The sequence below is a fragment of the Arvicola amphibius genome, chromosome 17 (assembly GCF_903992535.2).
Source record: "Arvicola amphibius chromosome 17, mArvAmp1.2, whole genome shotgun sequence".
Taxonomy (NCBI): domain Eukaryota; kingdom Metazoa; phylum Chordata; class Mammalia; order Rodentia; family Cricetidae; genus Arvicola; species Arvicola amphibius.
This window is the reverse complement of record NC_052063.2, coordinates 8,559,146-8,581,673: the sequence shown is the minus strand read 5'-3', so window position 1 is coordinate 8,581,673 and position 22,528 is coordinate 8,559,146.

Sequence of the window (22,528 nt, the reverse complement as noted above, 5' to 3'; positions counted from 1 at the left end):
CTTCCTGACCACAGGCTCAGTGTGACCGGCTGCCTCCCGCCCTCACTGAGATGCCTTCCCCTACAGCAAAGGGTTTGTACCGTGTCCAAGAATGAGCCCAGATAAACGCTTCCCTTCCTTCCCTTAAGTGTCTTCTCGTCGGGTGTTTAGTTGCGCAACAAGAGAAGTAACGAACGGAAAACTGTACACTTAGAAGACAGAAGATCGGTATCTTTAGATATTTCCAAGCTTTTCGATACCAAAATAGTTTCCTTCCCTAGCGCCTACTCCACGGTGTTTCCTCAGCTTCTTCACAGCTTTGCCACACAAAGTATAACAAAAAAACAACATTTCGGAATTGATGGAGTCTCTGAATCGCAAAAACAGTAAGCCAGATGGTCAGAACAGCGGGGAGAGCACGTCTCTGTCAGGAGTGGAGGTAATTGTGAAGGAACAGAGGAAAGGCGGGAGGGCGGTTTTAAAAATGGTAGCGAAGGGATCAGAAGAGGCTGTAAGCATCCAGTAACTCGAACTGGAACCTTCTGCTGCATTTAATGATATTTCATTAATTGATTATAGATACGGAGCGACCAACTTAGTTGTAACACGTTCGAGGTTATCTCTGAAAAATGGATGTTTTGGGGGTCCTTCAGCGGAGGGAGATTAAGTAGCACCACCCAGATAAATTCCTATGGAGACACTAGAGAGAAAAATGGGATCAGTGTTTCCTCTTAATTTATACATCTAAGTTGGAAGCTCTCCTATAGATCTTGGGCCCAGGGTGACTGCACACTGAGTCTGATGTCTGGTGCCACCTGGGCAGAGTTCTCAGCCATCTCTTTGTGTGTGTAGTAACCCAGGAGTGTATCTCTTAGTTATTCTTTTATCCCTAGCCCCTTGCACTAGCTCAGGCAGCACTTGGTTCTTTCTCTCGATGCTGTGTTCTTGTGATTCTTGCTTCTAACCCAGCCATTTGCCCCACCCAGCTTTCCTTCCACCTAACTTCACAGCTGGCTCATTGCTTCTATCTCGATAGGCCAGTCATTCTCAAAGACCATGCTTTCTAAACTGTTCATTGCTCAGGACTCCTGGGTATTCTCAGCTGCCCACCGTATCAAGGCGAACCCCTTCTTCCTGCATGTCATGGCTTCCTCTTCTATATCCGCATCTAGCATCATTCTTGAAATACTGAATTTCAGGAAGTTCAACCTTCTGGAGTTTCTATCTGAGAGTCTAGTCAGTCTCTGAACACGTGGACTGCCACTCAGCTTATCGTGAAAGGGTGTGTGTGTGCATGTGCTTGTGTGTGCACATGTGTATGTACCGGTGTATGTGTGTGCGTGTGTGAATGCATGTGGAGGCCAGAAATCAACTTCATGAAACTTCGGCCATCACTTTCTGCCTTAGCTTTTGAGATGGTTTCTCTCACTGAGTCTGGAACTTGCTGACTAGTCTAGACATGTAGCCAGCACATCTCCACTGTCCTTCTGTCTCCCCTCCTCATTCTCAGCCCTGGGGTTATAGGCATATGCCACTGCACCTGGCTTCTCAATTTTTAATTTATTTTTATTTTGTGCGCATTGGTATTTGCCTGCATGTACGTCTCTGTGAGGGTGCCAGATCCCCTGGAAATGGAGTTACACACAGTTGTGAGCTGTCATGTGGGTGCTGGGAATTGAACCTGGTCCTCTGGAAGAGTGGCCAGTGCTCTTAACCACTGAGCCATCTCTCCAGCATCTTTTTTTTTTCTTCTAAGGACTTGTGCTCCTCACATTTGGGCAGCAAAGCACCAAGCCGTTGTCTCCAGTCCTTCGAGGGTCCTTTCCTGTAGTTTTACTTAGCCAGTCCCATACCGTCCACAGGGCTTTTACTGAACCAGTTATCCGCACACGCTTGTGGAGTGTCTTTTTTTTTTTTTTTTTTTTTTTTTTTTGGCATTGGTGTATTTGAAAAAGGTGGCAGCGTTCCAATGTCTATACGTTGCTTGTGCATCTGAAAAGCATCCTGGGCTGTTATTTGAGATATGAACAAACTGACACTCTTTCTCCTTCCCTGTCAAGCATATCCTGCTAGGTCATCTGGAACTGCTCCATCACCCCTCTTTTTGGTAATGATATCAGAGCCCCCCCTTTAAAAAAAAAAACCAGACATTTAGAAATAGAAACCACGGTGAGGGAAGCAATGGACAGCCATCGGATCCCGGCTCAGTGAGAGAACCTGTCATTCATCCAGAGTCTGGGTAGGATGAGGCAGATGAGTTTCTGAATACAGAGAGAGAGATTACGAGCTCGTGGGCCCTGGGATGAGCACTGGAGAGAGGGGAGATGGCTGCCACGAAGAAGAATGGGGACTTAGCCGAGGATTTGCAAATGACAAGGGAAAACTGTAGAATGTTCTACCAGTCTTCAGACAATGGGGCTCCCTGGCTGGTCAAGGGGCAGGCGGCACCAGCAGGTGGGCTTCTCTGTCAGCTGGCTGGAGTCGCTGGTCACTGCGTGGTTCTGTTTAGCTGGAGGCCCCTTTGCCTAGGGTCAGCTGCTTGTGGTGCGCTTGGCAGTGAGAGCATCTTATTTGTGAGGCAACTGCCTGCTGGGCGTGGGCTCTGCAGACGAGGCTCATTACCTGTCACAGTTAAGGGGTCCTGGAGCGTCTGGTTGATGGGTCAGAAGTTCTTTCTGGGCCCCAGAACTGTTTACAGAGGTGAGGACGGGGCAGACATTCTCGCAGAAGTCCCTTCATCGAAATGCACCTTCTGCCATGTTTTGTGACCAAGACAGTCATTAAACCAGCTCTGCAATAACTAACAAAAATGAGGCAACTTTGATTTCCAAGCATTGGAGGGAAGAGCGTAAAGAAAGCCTTGGAAGCTTCCAGCAGCAAGTATTTACCTGGTGCATGATAACATGTATGATTATCTGCCTTGATTACCGAGGTTGTGGGGCATGAGATCAGGGAGTAGAACTGAATATATTCTGTCTACATAACCTTACAGCCAATTATTGCAGAATCTGACCTTGTTAAGACTTGGAGCTGAAGAGAAACCCTGAATGATTTTTACAAAAATCCTTGGTAATATAGTCAAATGCTATGGGAAATTTTGCTCATTCTTCTAGTAGTGGAGGCAGAAAAAAGCATAATTATGTGCTTAAGTCTTGGCCACCTATTTGAATGTGGATCTTACCTCTGAGGCTATAGATTCTCATAGAAGTATGCCCCGTGGACAGGTGAAATGGTGGAGATCATGTTGTTGAACTGAGTGACATCTAGAGGTCAGAGTACCTGGTGGTTCTAGAATTCTAAGTCCAAAGTGGTTAGACTACCATGGAAGAACAAGCCATTCTTCTATCCGGCATGTCAGGATTTTCATTGCTGATACTCTGTGGTATTGGGGATGGAACTCAGGGCATGGGGACAAGTTAGGCAAGTGTTCAGCTGGTGAGCTACACCCCTAGTTTTGTATATGCTGTTATATCTTGCTTGGTATGAGATTCCTGGTGATGGAGGTGTCTTTATTTTAAGCACTACCTCATTTGCATAAGTCATGGTCAACCTGGAAAATTGCCTCCATCAGATTGACCTGTGGGCATGTACGTGGGGCATTTTCTTGATGCCAATTGATACAGGAGGATCCAGCTCACTATGGATGGTGCCCTGCTTAGGCAGGTGGATCCGGGGGGTCTTTATAAGGAAGGTAGCTGAGTGTGAGGGAGAGAAAGAGCCAGTTAAAAGCAGCCTTCCTCTGTGGTTCTACTTCTGTTTCTTCTTCCAGGCTCTGGGTTTGAGCTCCTGTCCTGGCTTTCATCCAATGATGGACCATAACCTGTATGTTAATAGGAACCTCTTTCCTCCACAAAATGCTTTTGGTCATGGTGTCTATTACAATAACGGACAGCAGATGAGTGTCATCTCATTATCTAGTGAGAGCAAAATGAGAGATAGGGCAGTTGTTTGTTTGGGAATTCCCCAGGAGAAAATTTGGGGGACCAATGATCCATCTTCAGACAGAATTGAAGACATCAGTACAGGGCAAAGTATAGGTCCCCTTAGCAAAGACATGGGAGGAAGAAAAGGAATGGTTCTCTGTCATTGAGTTGTTCACGCTTTGAAGCCTTGAGCCCTTCTATAATTGCCAGAAAGTGGGGGCATTTCTAAATCTCCATCTTTCTGCTATGTTTTCTTCTGCATTGTCCATCAAAGTCTCTTTTCGTTTATAATTGCACTTCCTAGGATGTCTTTGGAGACCCACACATATGGTATTCACAAGTATACAGGTAGGAGATCGTGGGGTCGTTGCTTTAGTTTTTGAAAACCTGCAGATTTGAAGTTGGGCGTAAAAGTGGAGATTCCAGCCCAAATGTAGTTTGGTAACTCCCATACACAGTCTAATAGGTTCCTATTGCTACAGAAAAAGAAGGAAAGAAAGAAAAAAAAGGAAGAAAGAAGAAGAAAGGAAGAAAGGAAGGAAGGAAGGAAGGAAAGAAAGAAAGAAAGAAAAGAAAGCAAGAGAAAAGACAGAAAGAGAAGGAAAGTCCCAGGAAAGGGCTGTCCCAATGGACTGTTCTTTGGTAATGAAAGTTGTTACTCTGTTATACAGTATTTACTACTGTAGCCACTAGTTCTCTCTATCTCTATCTCTATCTCTATCTCTATCTCTATCTATCTTTATCTCTATTTTATCCATCGAGTTTGTCTGTCTTACTCAGGAATTGAGTTTTAAATTTTATTTAATTTAAATTAAGCTTAAATGGCTACATGCTGCCTCTTAGCTACCACCTTAGGCAGTATAGCTATGGATCAGAACCCTGCTGTTGAGTCTTGGTTTCATCATCTCCTACCTGTGACCTCAGGCGAGCTACCTTCCCTCACTGTGCTTTAGTGTCGCAGGCTTTCATGACACCCACAGTTCTTAGTCTGAATTTTAAAGACTTCTGTGATCCCGAGTTTTCAGCTTTATCACGTATTATTTTTCCCCCACGCTCTCTAATTCTACAGTATTTGGCTGCTCTCTGAAAATAGTTCACATTTTCCACCTGCGTTAATAAAAGCTCTCGACTGTAAGTTAAAGAAAATCCAACTAAACTTATTTAAGAAAAACTGAACTTTTTTGTTTTTTGTTTTTTTCTTTTGTTGTTGTTTTTCGAGACAGGGTTTCTCTGCAGCTTTTTTAGAGCTTGGCCTGGAACTAGCTCTTGTAGACCAGGCTGGCCTCGAACTCACAGAGATATGCCTGCCTCTGCCTCCCGAGTGCTGGGATTAAAGGCGTGCGCCACCACCGCCCGGCCAGAAAAAACTGAACTTTTGTCTCTGGTAACACACATAGCTGTCTCCAGTTTTTCCTGTCCACCTCCATATCAAGCAAAGTGGTTAGGGGTGGGTGGGTTGATTAAGCAAGCCTGCTTCCTAGGCCTGTCCTTGAGTTTACCCTTGCAAAACTACGTGGGCAAGGAAGAACGCTATTATTTCTACAAAGGACAGTCAAAATTAAACATAGACAGAACCAGTAAGTAGCAGATATACCTACATTGCTTTCTCCAGTCCTTGGTCGCTGATGTTTAAGTCTACCGATTTGCTCAGGATGGTGTCAGCAATGGAGCGCTGTCCATGTGAGCCGAGCTCTTCTTACATGAAACACCTCTGGCTAAAGAGCAGCTACTTTGCTACAGATTGTACTGAATGAGTCCATCCTGCATCCGCAGCTCCTAGGAGGGGCTATGTGGTCCCTTTTATAGAGGAACAGGAGTAGACATTTATCCCATAAACTCCTCTCATGCTTATCTTCTCATTTGCTGGTCAGATATTGGTTTCCAGAGCAGCCTTCAAAGTCACACACAGATGATGGTGAGGCCCCTCTTGCCTTAGATTCTTGAAAGTTCATGACTGTGGAGGGCAGAGTTCACCCCAACATCTCCTGTTCCTCTTCTGACTGGTTTTCCACAAAGATAAGATTTATGCTTTTGTTGTATTATTCTCCCAGGATATTGCATGTTTATCATAGTACCTATTTTTGCCTCAATTCCAGGTTCATGTTAAACTCTAAGCCCTTTCTTAGATCACTTTGTTTCCATTGGGAAAAGGCATGCTATCTTATTCTCTGTTCCCATCTTTATCCAATTCGTGGGTGTTATTTGCATTAAAGGATTGGGAGACAGTCTCCAACCTCTACACGTGGCCTATTTTATTCAAAGCCCTGAGATCTTATGGCTTAGTTTTATTAACATCCAAGTCAAAAGTTAGAGCCCATTGCATTTTATTTTGCATATATATTATATTGCATATATATTTATAATCTGTCTATCATCCTCTATCATTTTATTATCTATTTATCTGTCTATTTGTGTTCTGTCTTCCCTCTATCCATCTATGTTCTATCATCCACCCATCTATTTATCTCCCCACCCATCTACCCATCTTCCTGAGAGTAGTAAAGTAAGGCAGAGAAAAGAAAATTATGTTGAAGCTAAGTTGATATGTGACTTAAATTAAGTCAGTATTAACCCCAAAAGATTCTAGTACATCAGAGATACATATTATAAACCTCAGAACAACCATAGATAACATAAATTAAAATATAACAGAGGAGTTGTAATTATATAATAAAAATATTTAATATAGAACAATTAAGTGAAAAAATAGGCACAAAAATCAATGAGGGATGTTGAAAACAAGTGAATTTAGCTATAACGATGACTATATCAAAAATTTTAAATTACGAAACCAAAGGGCAACTATAACCATCTTGTTATGGTTAACTAACACATCTCCCCACAATAATAATTCCATTAAATATGAGTGGAATAAAAATAAAGAATAAACACGATTAGTTAGTAATGTACCAAGACTCAACTCTATGCTGTCTTTAAGAAACACATATTAGAATTTAAGATACAAGAAGATAAAAGAAATATGAAAATAGGTATAACATGTAAGCCAGTATCCAGAAGAGAACTGGAGGTGCTGTTCACACACACACACACACACACACACACACACACACACACAATGACTTCAATAATTTTAATGAGCAGTCACACCTAATACCTGGGAATGACGAGTGAGCATCAGTGTAGGTGTCTAAGATAATCCCTGAGAGACAATATCAGCTGTGTGAGGATGAGATAAACTGGAGATCATTTGCCAAAAGTGAATGTGTTCCTTTGGGCGTTTATCACCATGACAAAAGCTTGGGAGGGAAGGTTTATTTGGCTCACGGTTTTGGTGGTTTCAACTATGTTTGGCTAGATACTGTCTGGTTCTGAAGCTTTTCAGACCTTTTACATAAAACCAAAATTCTCTTATATGGTTATATCAGGCTTTGTGACTGGAACACCAAAACAATGGCACAGGCAACTCCCATGAGGGAGGGGAGAAGAAAACCACACAGGGAGCAAATGAGGACAATGGGCCAGTTGCCATAGGCCAGAGGACATGTTATGTGTTGTATGGATGCTGCTCATTGCTGTTCTGTTACAAAGATACTGGTGGCATAATCTGACTGTCACTCAGAGCTACTTTCCTCCAAAGAGAATTTGTGTATTGACCCAGAGAAAATCTTGTGAATTTCATAAGGTCTACTTACAGATGGGAGACTTTAATACATTCGGAATCCTTAGGGCAAGAATACTTCTATGGTTTGGGTCCAAAGAGCTTTGTATGTAGTGGTCTTTAAAATGCAAAAGATGGGTTGGGGAAGTGGCTCAGTGGATAAAGCCCAAACATAAGGATTTGAGTTCAGATCCCCAGCACTCAATAAAAGCCAGGTGTGTGGGTTCACATCTATAGTCCCCAACACTAGTGCCACAGAGAGCCCACCAGAGATGACCACTCAGTTTACAGACCACTGAAAGTCTTTACTCCAGTCATCTGGACTACACTCAGGTATTCAGGTCCTAAGTACAAGCCCAGAGTGTCCAGAGCATGGGAATTTTCAAGGTAAAAAACCATGTCCTGACATCTTCTCTGCAGCTGCAGGGGTCCTTGGGAAGCAAAGAGTTTAACAGAAGCTAAGTTAGCTGGGGCATCTTGACCTCGGGTTCCTAGAATAGAGCTTGGTAATTTTCCACGGAATTCTCCAACAAGGAGATCAAATTCTCGTTAAACCTGAAGTGGCCTTAGCAAGAAAACAAGATGGAGGAACCTCTGCACTGTCTTGCTCTGTCACACTAGGCAAAGACAGGTGGGTTTCTGGTGCTTGCTGGACGGCCAGTCTATCTTAAAAAGCAAGCTCCAGGCTCAGTGAGGGATGCCGTGTGAAACTCTAAGGTGAAGAATGTTAGAGAAAGGCCCTTGACAATGACCTCTGGCTTCCACATGCACTCATGGGCACATGCCCCTCACACATGTGCACGCACATATGTATGCCACACATAGTACACACACCCAAACTAAAAATGATGAAAGCAGTGGAAGATACGGTCCCATATCCAAGATGAGTATTTCTGGGATAGGGTTCAAAATTCTGCATTTTAACAAATTCCCTAAGTGATGCCAATTCGGGAGTCGGCTGTACTCCTCTCTGAGAAATATGCAACTTTAGAGCTTCCATCCCTGGCCTTTTGTTGAGTGTGATATGACACTCATCTTGCACTTGGAGGAAACTTTCGTCGTAACTCTGTTCTGAAATTCCATGACCTAAAATTGTCATGAGGAAAGGCGCGCAAAAAACTAATTTAAATGTCAGCAGATCAACACGCTCTTCAGTGTGCTTAAATATTGGAAATGTTATCAAACAGAAATAAATGTTAGGCAACAAAATAACAAACCACTTGCTTGAGGAGCTGCCAAAACTATTTTCAGAGGTAAGCGTCGGATGACGCTATTCAATGCCAAATTCAATTTCCTCGGCGTGTGGGGAAATCTATAACTCACCAGCCTCCAGGATCCTGTAGAATGAGCAGGGGCTTAGAAATTGTACCCGGAATCAAATCCGAGAATTTCACAAAAGCATTCTCTCCTGTAAATGCGCTACTTGGCGGTTCTGAGTTTTGTGTGTCTCATGTACAATAGAGAGTAAGATGGAGAACGGGAAAGTGGAGGGGAGGGGAGAGGGGAGGGTGAGGGGGAGAGGGGAAGGTAGGGGAGAGGGGAGGGGAGGGGAGAGAAAAATGCACCAGGTACAAGAATGCACTCACCAAACATTGGGGATTTTTGTACATATTTATTAGTACCTACAGATGAAGCTGAACATTCTAAGATTTGAAAGAGTTTTTTGTTCGTTTTTTAATGGGTTGGTAATGTAATATGGCAATGTAAAGGTGCAATCCAGGATGTGGCACTGTTTGTCTCGGTGGAGCAATGCTCCTTTCTGAGTAGTCAGGGAGGAAGCTGGTACCTAAGTCTTGCCAGCCTGACTGGGTGAAGAGGGATGAGGAGCCCTTCCATCTATAGTAGAAGTTCCTCATGTCTGTGACCTGATCCAAACATTGTCCTTTTGATACTTAACCTGGCCAAAGCCCTCTTGTCTTACAAACCAAGGCTCCTCAACGGCCTCCAGGAAATCGTGTTAAGACGTCGTTAGCGTGTTGAAGTGCGTAGGTGAGCTGGTGGAAGGTAATGGATCACGACGCTGACATTTGAAACATGGGCATGGTAGGCATTCTAATGAATGTTCTCTCAAGAATAATCCTTGGCCTGCCCTGTTTCTGAAAAGATTCAAGAAGCATAAAGAAATCCAGGAAACCAAACAGTGTAATTATTAAGGTGTCTGCTCACGCAGAATGATGTTTTGGGAGCGAAAAGTATTGATTGTAGTGTGTATAGGAGAAGGTTCTGTGGCTTCACAAAAAATTCAGAATTGAAGGTAGAACTGTGCATTGTTGTTTGTGAACAAAGTGAACAGACTGACTGCCATGGCCCAGCTCAGGAGCAGCAACGAATATTCGTTCCTGCAGCTCCCATAGTGTCCTTCTTTGTTGTTTTGAAATCGATATAAAGTTTGCCTGATTTTTCCATCTCAGGTTCAGATGCCTTTTACAGTAAAGCAAAAAGAAAAAGAGCAATAAATCTATATCTAAATCTATATCTGTATCTACATCGATATGTGTATGTATGCATATGTCCATCTCAGTATCTGAAGGAAAGTAGGCTAGGATATATTTTGCTAATTAACAAGTTTAGTGATTTTTCTCAGATATGTTGTTAGAAATTGTTTCCTGTAAGAAAGACTGAAAAAGTAAACAGGTTTATAGATATTCTTTTCTCCATTTGTTTTCTGATTCTGAGAATGGAGACAATATCATGAAGAAAATTCATAATAAAATCTTTGTCAAAAAAATGAAATAACGAAAATGGAAGCCACTCTTAGATAAAGAATCCATGCTCTGGGAAAATTCAGGCTAAAATTTCCACCTAGATTTTGTTATATTGTTACCCGATTCTTACTTACTGAATAATTATGATGTTGCATTATTGTGAGGGTTGGGAACATATGTGCGTATAACTGTATTTCGAGGCAATAAAACTTGTACGTTCTGGTTCCTCGGAAGGAGTATCTTTTAAGTGGGATTTTGGTGGAAATGATACTGTTGAGGATATTACCATTTTGATATAAACTAGCTTAAAACTGTAAAAAGACTTTGCACCTAGACTTGGTACTTGAGATGCCCGAGGCAGGAAAGAGTGGTTGACAAGAATCTTTCTCATTTTAGAGAAACAGTCGTCTTAGAACAAAATGAAAAAGCGAAGACACCAGGCAGCTTACAATTCCCCTCTCTTCAAACAACTTAGCCGACTCCCCAACTCCCAGAATGCCTTTTCACATCACATCAGGGTGGCTTCATTCTTAGAAACGGCACAAGTTAGACTCAAGGTGGGGATGTGGGGCGGGACCAAAACTACAGTAGAAACAATAAAACCGTGTGCATTTTATGGCTGTACTTTGAAAAATAAATGCTGCCATTTCATTTTTGGAAAGGAAGAGTCCAGATACTTATTTTAGGTATAAGTATTATATAAAATTTACCAGCTTTATTTGAACAAGAGAAATGTGCATCTCCCTTCAGGACGTTTTGATGGACTCCCACCCTAGTCCCAGACTGGAGATCATTGTGTTTCCTTCTTGATGAGAGACGCTGTTAGAAGGAATAGTTGTCACAGGTCTGTCCCTCAGAGGTGTGTGACTGCCAACGTCGCTGCTCAACAGTGTTCTGTCATGCCAAGGGTTCTATAGATGGACTCAGAGATGCTGAATGTTAAATAACAGACATTGTTACACAAAGCTGTTGGAGATTTTTATGAAACTGCCGGATTGAGCTTCACAAATTCCCACTGTTCCATTCTCGGAGGGAGACAGGGAAATGTGCTCTTGCACCAAACATGGAGGGAGGTGGGAAGGTGGGAAGGTCTCTCTCTCTCTCTCTCTCTCTCTCTCTCTCTCTCTCTCCTCTCTCTCTCTCTACTAATTAAGACAAAATGTCATTGACTTCTCAGGTTTAGAAAAGCCATGCTTGTTAATTCTTGTGCTGAGAAGAGCATCGTAAATATAAAGACAGGGTTTCTCTGCAGCTTTAGAGCCTGTCCTGGAGCTAGCTCTTGTAGACCAGGCTGGTCTCGAACTCACAGAGATCTGCCTGCCTCTGCCTCCCGAGTGTTGGGATTAAAGGCGTGCGCCACCACCGCCCGGCGTAAATATAAAGTCTTAACTGAAGAGCAAGACTCTGACACCTCCCGGCCCATCATGCCACGCCCGTTTCCATGGTGACGTTCTTTCGCTAAAGTAGGAGAATCATGTAATAGAAAGGAAGGTTTAAAAATGCCAGGCCCTTTTGTAGAGGACAAAGAAAGGTGATACGAACAGGTCTTCTTGTGTAGAGTTTGTGAGGAAAGGTGGCTTTGGGTCCCCTTTTGCCCAAAGACCTAGGGTAAAACCAAATATGACCAGGAAAAAAATAAGTCAACAAAATGATTCCTGATGCTATTCTGCTAAACGCATAGACTGGAATCTAGCCCAACTGTCATCAGAGAGGTTTCATCTAACAACTGCTGGAGCAGAAGCAAAGACCCACAACCAAACAATAGGCAGAGTTTGGGGGACCCCACAGAAAAGAGGGAGGAAGAGAAGGTCAGAGCCAGAGGGGTCAAGGACACTGTGAGAAAACCCATGAAATCAACTAAGCAGGGCTCATAGGGGCTCACATTGACTGCAGCGACAACCAGGGAGCCTGCGTGGGTCTGAACTAGGTCCTCTGCATATATGTTTTGGTTGTTTAGCCTGGTGTTCTTCTGGGAGTCCTAACAGTGGGCGTTGTCTGTGATGACTTTCTTTGTCCGCTCTTGGGACCCTTTCCACCCTGGTGGGTTGCCTTGCCCAGCCTTGATGTGGGCTTTGTGTTGTCGTTTTGTATCTCGCTATGGTGTGTTTGGTTGATATCCCTGGGAGGCCTGCTCTTTTCTGAAGGGAAGCAGGGAGGGGTCTGGGGTAGAGGAGTGGATCTGAAGGAAAGGGAAGGTGGATGGGGGAAGGGGCTGGGAGAAGTGGAGGGAGGGGAAGCTGGAGTTGGGATGTATCGTAGCAGAGTAGAATAAAAAGAAAAATACCAAGTCCTTTTCTAGAGGACAAAGAAAAGTGATACAACAGGTCTTCTTGTGTAGAGTTTTAAGAAAGGGAGGAATTGGGTCCCTTTTGAGCCAACCCTTCCTTCATTCCTTCCTCTCTATCCTTTCTTCCCTCCTCACTCTAATTCCCCTATATACATATTTAATTATAACTGTTCAAAAAAAAAAAGACAACTGAGGTCATCTTAAGTATCATAGAACTTAGGATGTACCAGAAACAAGAGTTTCTTAGTTGTGACTGGCGTTCTTAATGCAGGGTAATCTTTAAATTTAGAAAATTAAGGTAAACAATAGAGGCATTTTCCATACTTAGGGACTGAGGAGCTCCAAGCATTTCAAATTTATTTTGATCATATTTATTAAGGATCAGAAGGCTTTTGAGAGCTACTTAAAAAAAAAAGCCTTCTGAAATAACCACCAAAGACCTTTTCATTTTGAAAGAATAAACAGGATTATGGGCACAGGTAACTTTCTCCTCAAGGAATTATAAACGCAAGTCATTAGTAAAGTTCACTTACACGCTGGAATTCATTTCTTATAAGGTCTGTCGGATAATTATTCTTTCTAAACACGACAACAAAAGCCGAACAGATGTTCGGGTAGATAACAGCTCTGATGGATAAGATAGAACGAGTCTGTTCTTTTCATTGTTTTTAATAAAAAAGAAATATCTGGTGCTAGGATCTCTTCAAGGTTCTTAATAGCAATGTGTTCCCAAGATTGAAGTGTGTATGTGGGGGGGGACGATGGGGGGGAAGAACTTGGTGTGCTACTAGGATAATGAAAAATGTATCACTTAACAAGGTTTGCATTATTCAGAGTTAGGCTCCAGCAAGTGTGTGCTCTAATCCCCAGCCAATCCGTTGCTTGGTAACCAGTTACCTGCACACCTGCTCTGGAGCTGTAAGAGACAGCCCATGTACGGTTATTGGCTGTATTTAGTACCAAAGAAAGAGATAAAAATTCAACAAATATTAATATTTTATATAATGATACATCTTTTGCCTTATTATTGCATTCACCATTTGCCCAAAGATTTGTCCTTTAATCATAAGAGCTATTGCTTTCTGTCCCGCTCCCCGGTAAGTACAAGAAAGGACTTAAGTTCCTTTCAGAACACCAGTAATCAACTCTGTTTGGGGCAGGCAACAGATGCTACCATTAGGAGAGATTTTGCACTTAGCTAAGAGGGAAGGCTGAATGGAGAATTTCCGTCTTATAAAAGATTCCAGCTGTGGAGGCAGAATCCTTCTGGAATCGGCTTGACCTGAAGGGTCCGTCTACACAAAGGCTTGATTAACATGGCCCCAGAAATATCAGCCACTGTGATTAGGCTGCGGTGAGGCGGGATGGGCCCTGATTATTTCCCTCTCGAGTTTCAGTGAAGAACTGTTCCACCATTGATTGTGTAGCTGTCGCCCAGTGGGGGAGACCTAAGAGGCAAGCTTTGGGACCAACACACGAAGAACAAATGTTTTTTTTTCCCATTAGAAGGCTGATTGCACACGAGGCATCGGGGTCTCAGGGGTTGCTGGGAAGCATGGCCCAAGGGCTTCCAACTCATTTCCTCTAGCTCTTGGTAAGACTGTTGTATATTTTTTAAAGGGTAAAAAGGTACCCTTCAACGTCATTTACCTAATTGGTTTTTAGCCCTGTCTACATGTTAGAGTCAGTTGGATGGTCTTTGAAAGCCGTGGAGGCTGAGCCCTACCTGTGTGGAATTCTAGTGTTTGCTGGGGTAGAATTCAGGCTCAAAGGGTTGGGAGACAGAGCAAGATAAAGGATGTCAACCTGACTCATGGTCCTTGGCTCGAAGGAAAGGATCGGGAATACAGAGGACACATTCATTTCTGCTTAGGCTCCACTTTTTCTCCACTCGCTAGTTGCGATCATTTGGGTGACGAGATCAAGGCTGCGACACTGGGATAGAGGAGAAGTCATTGGATCAACACGCTTCCTCTTCTCTGGGGAGAAAAATGAAACCTATAGACAAGAAAATCGAGAGGAGCTCATGTCCCATACTGTATTTTTCTTGCTCTAGTGAATTAATAGCACACACAAAAAAGTAAAATCAACAATTCATCTTCCTCAACTGAGTATCTGGATCCATCTTAGGGTGTGATGCTCTTGATTCTAGATAGACTCGGGTTTTTCAGGACATAGAACCCACTTAAAATTGAGGCAGAATTGGGAAATTAGACTTGGGGGAGCCCCAGTGCCCATGAGCCTCTTCTAAGAAAATCAAAGCATTAAAGTGGCAGTCTATATTTTTAGCTAGAAAGTCACTCCCAACTTTTGAATATTGCCCCCATCCCTGCATAATTGGGTTCCTAGAATACCATGCTTAGACTCAACACAGGCTGGGGTACAAAGTCTGTGGTATCTGGGAGGAGGCCCCAAGGAGAAAGAGTTCAGCTTCTCTGAGCCTGTCATCAGCTGTCTGAAGCACATTAGCCATATCTTCAAGTGCATTTGCTTAGTAAAACTGCGTGAAAACGTCACCAAGCCCCATCTCCTCCCTTTGACACACTGCTGTCCTTGGGTCTTACTATTTTCCTTTCTTATGTTTTTGTTGCATATAAAAGCTATATGCTTCTTTCCCTTTCTTGTACTTACTGGGGAGCATGACAGAAAGCAATAGCTCGTATGATGAAAGGATCTACAAGACAATAACAATTTAAACACAGGTACGCATGGAGCTTGACTGTATATGAGTTTGGTTGTTTGACAGTTTAAAGTTTGGACCTCCTCACCGTCTCTACCATCCTTCCATCGTCTGTCCCTCTCTTTGGGTCAGGCTTGGACCTTTGGTAGGGGTTGGTGCATGCTTTAGAGCAGTCCCACCATAACCAAGCATCATCTAGAGGAAAATCATGTATAGCCAGGTCTGGCCAGGGCTAACAGTTACAAGCCAACTGTATAAAAGTCAAAGCTGGCCCCTTGGGCAATCTGCGCTACACACAAAGCAGCCCAAACCGAGGCCACCACCTCAAACCTGTGACTTAAGCACGGTTAGTTGCTCTTCAGCCTCCATCCCTTGCTTGCAGACAATATACATGCATCAGTATCCTAAAGTCTTACTTCATCCCTACATCCTGGGTGTTAGTTGCCACTGCCCTCTTCCTCAATGTGTTTGGTCATGCACAAGTTGGGGCCACTGAGGCAATTTTTTAGAGTAATTAGGCTCCATACTCATGGAATTGCAGAGCAGAGAATGTACTTCTTAAGATTAATTTGCCTCCAAGGCAGGGAAGAAGACTGTCTTTTCCCCTCCCCAAGCTACCATCAGAGAAAATGCTAATAGTTAAAGATATGGGCATAGTTGGCCCGAGAGAAAGCAGGAATTTCATATTAATTCATATTTATGTTTAAGGCATGGAAAAGACATTGTCTTCCTGATGATTGACTCTTCAGCCTCCATTTCTTGCTTGTAGACAACATGCATGCATCAGTATCCTAAAGTCTTACTTCATCCCTACATCCTGGGTGTGTCTCCACTGCTTCTGCTCAAGTCATACCCCCCCTTTTTTTTCCTAAAAAATGTGTTTTCTTCTGTGGCTGGGATGCTGTATTTGTTCCTATCTGCTCCCCCTCCTTCCTCACCTGACACACACAGACAGGCAAAATCAAGAAGCCTTACTAGATTACATTTATGGCTTAGGTCTGACGGTGCCGTTGCCGTGTGTTGTAGTGGCTTCTCATGGCTAACAGTGGCTTTGCATGGCTAACAGTGGCAGTAGTTTCTCATAGCCTAGAGAGTCCTGTAAGACCAGAGTGCAAGAGCCTTTGTAACGGAGTTGTGGGGAAGCGTTTGGGCACCAGAGAAAGAATGCTGGCTCCACAGCCACTGCCTTGCTGTCAGGTCTTGACATTTAACTTAACTCTTAAAGTCTTGCTCCTTCTCATTTCCCAAAGTGGGGTAATAGTGCTCACTCCAAAGGATGGTGAAAGGTTCAAAATTACAATAATTCCAGTGAAATTCATGTTGCTGGGCCTAGCTTCTCAATAGTATTCACACCCCCTTTTCCCCATCCCTCTGTGTATAGTTAGCTAGCTGTGTGTGTATCCTGCTGATCCCCAACCCTGTTGGGTCTGCTGTCAGCTCCTCTGCCTCCTCTGGCCCTGACACTTTTCTTTCCAGCTCTTTGTGTCCCGGCTCCACGATAGTCCTCTTGGAATGGCTGTGCTCATCCACACGGCCTGACAAAGTCTTACTCCTCCATCAACCCTCAGCTCAAGTGCTTTCTTCTCGGTGTCAGACGTGGTGTCCTCTTCTCTTGAGTTGCTGCTTGCCAGTGTGCCTGCTGTTTGGAAAATGACTCTTCTCATGTTCTCAAGCTTGTGTGTTTCCTGAGGCTGGGGATTGGGACTTTCTGTCTTGATCTCCTTGTGCCCAACACAGCAATAGCTGTGTGGCAGCTACCCAGAAATGTCTACTAAATAGATGACCGTGCGACAAGGAGGCTCTTTCCATGGGGAAATTTTGGGTTTTCCAGCTGTGAATATGTGATGTTTATGGGGGAGCTGTTTCTTAGCCCATTATTCGAGACAATTCACTGGAAACTTGACATGAAAAAAATTTACAATAGAGGTAATTGCTATTTTCACTTCAGACTACTTTTTAAGGTCTAAATTCAAAACTAATAGTTTTGTTGTTGTTGTTGTTTGAACCTCTGCTAATGTATTGTCGGTGTAGGAGGAAGAGGAAGGTAATTCACAGCTAATCTTTCAGCCAGCTTCTTTGTCAAAAGAACTTTTCTAAAACTAATGATACTGTTGACTTAATCTCTTTCAAATACATTGTAACACTTCCTTAAATGAGTTAGTCTCAAGGCAAACTGCTAGATGAAGCTTATTCAGGGTTTCCTTATTTTATTTTCTTTTTGAAAAAAATTGAAAACCCACAACTTTTGAAAGGTCAATTGGTTTATTTTCATGTGTTTAGCAACAGTTTACAAAGCCATCTTTTGGAGCTGTCTTTGTACTAATTTCCATGGCTTTAGTAACTGTGAATTTTATATTTCCTCAGGAAGCAATTAATACATTTAGGGAACTCTCCTGGGTTTCATAAACACTTCCAATTAAAATGTATTGATTTGGCTGTGGTTTCTCCTTGGTAGTCATTTACAAAGACCAACAAGCGATTGGGGTGGCTTTGTATAACCTAATGTGAGCAAAATGGGACAACTGAAATGCTCTTTTTTTCCTTAGAAGTTAATTAGTTCTATAGGCATTAATAGCCTGTAAGTGCCCGGAGGACAGAGATAATACCTTATTCATTATTAGGACTCTCCCAGGGTCTAGGTGAGACCCTGCACATATAAAGGGACAGAGATTGGTGTTCCCAGCAGGAAATGTCTGTAATTGGGGGAGCTTTGTCACTGGCCACTGTGGAGAATCAGCAAAAGGCTTAGTGTGGGAAACAGGATATGTGAGACCTCTCAGGGTTCCCAAGACTAAGCGGGAGTTAGAAGCAGAGTGTGGGGGCCCTTTGTAGGAAACCTGGAAAGGGAGAAGGGATACAACTAGGAGGTTTCTGGATATGGTACAGTCCTTTGAATACTTAGAAGTCTGAGCAGATGTCTGCAGAAACTGGAAAAAGTGTTCAAAGTCTTGGGCTAGACTAGGAGTTCCCATGAAGAGCCGTAACACTTTCTTACTCTGCTGCGTGTGTATGTGCATGTATGTATGTGTGTATGTGTGTGTGTGTGTGTGTGTGTGTGTGTTCATGGGTAGAGTTCTCCTCAAACTTGAGCTACAGTAGACACGAACGATTAAGTTCTTTCTGAGGCTGACTATATATAAGGATCAATAGATGCCCTGGTTTCCCACTTTGCTTTAAAGATCACACAAGACCAAAAGTAGGCAGGAAACTCTCATATCTCCTTTACTTGTTCCACTCTGAGTCTCCCATTAAGGAATCTTCTAGCTCAACATTATTTCAGAGTCTAAGCAGCTAAGGACAGTGTATGAAATAGCTTGTTCGGTTAGAAGCAGAGATGAGACTAGACACAAGATTCCTGGTTGAAGGACCACTCAGCAATACAATCAGTTCCTGCGTGTCCACTGCTTGTCACGTCTCCACGGAGCCTACATGCTATGTGGAAGACATAAAAAAGCAATAGGACAAGGGGGTAAATGATGCCATGTGTCATATACACATCATACCTGCCTACTGTAGTAAATGCAAAAGATTATGATGCAAAGAAAAGGAAAACAAGTCTTTTAAGATGGGGTGTTCAGGGATGGCCCCAGTGAGAAGAGGATGCTGAGCAAAGATGGTGACTGGGTAAGCAGAGAAGGTATACAGCAGAGAACATTCCAGAATGTGGAACTGGATGCGTAAAGACCCCGAGATGGGAATGTTCTAGAGGAACAACCGGAAGGAAGCCAGTGCATCTCAGGAGTGAGGGAAGCGTAGGCACACACTGAAGGGGGAGGGAGATGCGCCATACAGACAGAGCTTTGGGGTCTTCCTCGTGAGGTAAGAACTGCTGGAGGGTTCGGAATGCGATTATGCGTTTTCTATTGCAATAGGGATTATCCCGGCGGTTGAAAACAAGACACGAGAAGACAAAATAGAAACACTTCGAGCAGACAGTAGGGTGGGTTGTGTCACTGTCCCAATCCAGAACAAGGACTGGTGGGTGACAGTGACGATGGGGAGATGGCGGTGAAAGGATGACAGGTGCGTGTTGACCTGGGCCTGCTCGCTTGGGTTGGCGAACCATCTGGGAGGGATTGGACACCCAGGGCTATGAAAGAGATGATTCCAGCTGCAAAAGCTCATTCTCACAGTCATAACCACTCTAATAACAGCAGCGACAAACAGTAAGGCAGTCACACTGTGTTGTGGCCAGCACCAGAAAAGAATTACGGTCACTGTACGGATACACATCTAGACAAGGAATGGCGAGCCTAAAGAAAAGCTGGTTGCATGGGGTTCCCCCTGCAGGTGGAGGGGAAAATAGTGTAGGCACTGAGGTTTTCAAATTTCCCCCATTTAGGAACCCCAGGTTCTCACCCTGTCCCTTGTAGGCCTGACTGGTAAGGTTCATCTTTCGGAAGAGTTCCAGGCAGAGGGAATGGCCATGTAGAAAGACCCTACACTGTAAACCCCTTCTTTGTTCCAAGGAATGTGAGCATAGAGAGCTGTACGGAGACTAGAGAGCTGGAGGCCTTAGAGTTTTGTGGGGGAAGGTGCTTTGGAGTGGGCTTCCTCTGGAGTTATTTCCCATGGGTTGGGAGAACAATCTTAACTTTTACATGTCAAGAGAAACAACTCAAAAGGCATGAGGTTGCTTCCTAGATTTGAAGAAAGAGATTGGGCTTGGCAACTTCCCTGCCATGAAGAGGGACTTGGTGCTTTTGTGAAGGTATCAGCAAGTTGAGGAGCCTTGGAGGCAAAAGCCTGACCTGCAGGAACTATGGTCTTATAGCATGAGATGAGAGAGAGACTGTGGAAGGGAGGAGCAAGGACTCAGAACTGGGGCCCATGGGTAAATCCCAACTTCTCAGTCATGTGGGCCAAGTTCCTCAATTTCTGTGTCTTGGTTTTCTTACTCTCATCTGGGTCTGGTAGGTCTGTTATGAGTAGTGTTTAATTTTCTGTCTGTCTAAGTGCTTTGCTGGGGCCCCTATAGGAAAAATAGAGAAATTAATGAGAGAAAAAAAATCTAACAAGTTAGTGATACATTGAAACAAACAGGAGCTCGTGATTGAAGAGGTGGTCCAGGACTCCAGCTTATGAGCATGCTAAAGATTTCCTTCTACTACTTTGGCTTAAAATAATCCGTGTGCTAAAGTGGCATGCTTTGGGAAGGCATGATATCCCTTAACAAACACCTCCTAAGATTGCTTTGAGGAATATGTATGCTAGCAGATACAGATTGCTTTGAACAGAGGCTAGCATAGGAGTGCCAGTTAAGGATGGGTCATCATTATTTCTGTATTCCACACTGCAGGGAGAATCTAGATAGAATTACAACGCCATAGAAATGGCCCCGTGGACTGAGAATAGAACCTCTTCCCTGTGTGAACCCCGGGAGTCTCACAAGACTCAGTGAAGGGAGGTGGCCAACATCCAGGCCTCTAATATCTGCATCTGGATTTTTTTCCTTCCAACTTGAAAAAGGAAGATTGAAACAGTTTTAATCTGAACTAGAAAGTTTTTACGTGCTGCTTCTCAAGTGAACCACAAAGCAGATGGTTTCTGGTTATGTGAGCTCAGGGAACTGTACACAGCTCTAACGTGTCAACCCAAGGGGGTAGGTGACAAGTCATGGCAAGGCCCTGAGCTGGAGTCATGAAAAGATGGATCTTCATTGCCTTCTACTGCCTTGGCTTTGATGCTACAGATGCTGGGGCTCCAAGGGAGGACATTTAAGGATGTGGTTTAGATCTTTAATAACCGTTGGCAGAAGGAACGCAGATACGACATTGTCAAAACCAGAGAGAAAGTGCAATCAGTTACAAGGCTCTCACAACTCTTCTATGACAAAGAATAAGACCTGGGTTTAGGTGTAATGGCAGGCTAAGGAAGAGACAAGGCATATGAGAAGTGGCAAAAGACTTGCATCTTGGAGTGCAGACGGAAAAGTCAGGTTTTCAGCTTTGGGTATGGGAAAAGAACGGGTTTGAGAAAGGTGAATGTTGGCTTCCATGATGCTTGCCATGCCTGTGGCCAAGGGGAGGTGTCCCTCTGGGCTGAGGTAGAGGTTTGGGAGTTGTAAGGTGAGTTAGTGAGAGACTAGAGTCATGTAAGGCAAGGCAGTGAAGTAAGGAGAAGAAAGATAAAGGCCAGCATCCTATAACACCAGGGTTCTGCTTGAGGAGCCCTGGGAGAAAGGTGAGACCGGCAGAGACGGTAAGGAGAGAGGGCTGCTGAGGGTGGACGGGGAGTAGAATTTCTAGCAGCTCTTTAGTGATTTGTTGGTACCCTTCAGTAGGCCAGCAGGAGACTTCACTTTCAGCCGGTCAAGGAAACACATGAAGTATAGATGTGTGGACAGCAAGATCAGCGCCAGCTTGGAAGGAATTTAGGTACCAAAGAGAGGGACAGTGGGAACTAGAGGGGAGCTGCTGGGTGGATGAAGAATTCTCGCCCACCTCTCCAATGTGTAAGAACTAATAAGAGGCCCAGGAAGACATCAAGTAAGCAGAGCATATGTGAAGACTGGTCTCGTCTATATATAGAGAGAAAGCAAATCGCCTGTTGCTTTTTTTTGCATACTTTTGAAATCAAGTCTTAAATAGTGACCCGCACCACTATCTGAAAACTTCTCGTGAGCTGGTGTGACTAAGATGCTAAGTGGCGCATCCCTATGTATAATCCTTGCATTCACGGTTTTCATTGATGTTTGACCCTTGCATTTTGTATGGAATGTTTCATTTGGCATATTACATGGATCCTGGTGGCTTTGTGTGATCACATGGTTTGTAATTTTTTTGTGTGTGTCATCGACTCTCTCTGAAATGCTCATTTAAATTTCCCACTGACATACACTTTCCGACCCGCGGCACAGCTCAGAAATGGAAAACCACTAGTCAAGTGCCGAACGGTGGCAGGATTCAATTTCTGTAATTCAGGAGTGCACGGGCTTCATGGGAAAAAGGAAAGGAACTTTTATTTTGAAAAGGGGTGTTCGGCGAGCTAATAGTCATATTCGACAGCGGCAGAAGGGCAGAAGCCTAGTTTTTCTTTGCGTCACTGACTCTTAATCTGGTTGGTTTCGAAGCTCCGAAACAATGCGGCTCTCAGGGAGACCATGCTCAGTGCCTCTTCCCACCCAGTGCTTGCTTTATTAACTGTAGCACCTGCCATTTCCCAGCCTAGGCGGTTGTCTCCAGACACCAAGTGAAGGAGTCCCTCAATGATCATCTAAACCACCAAATAATAAGATCACAGTTTAGACCTGTATGGCGGTCTGAGTCATCTGGATAGCCCACATAGACATGGTTTTCTTTTATTGGACTGAAATGCAATGCAATCTCAATTTTT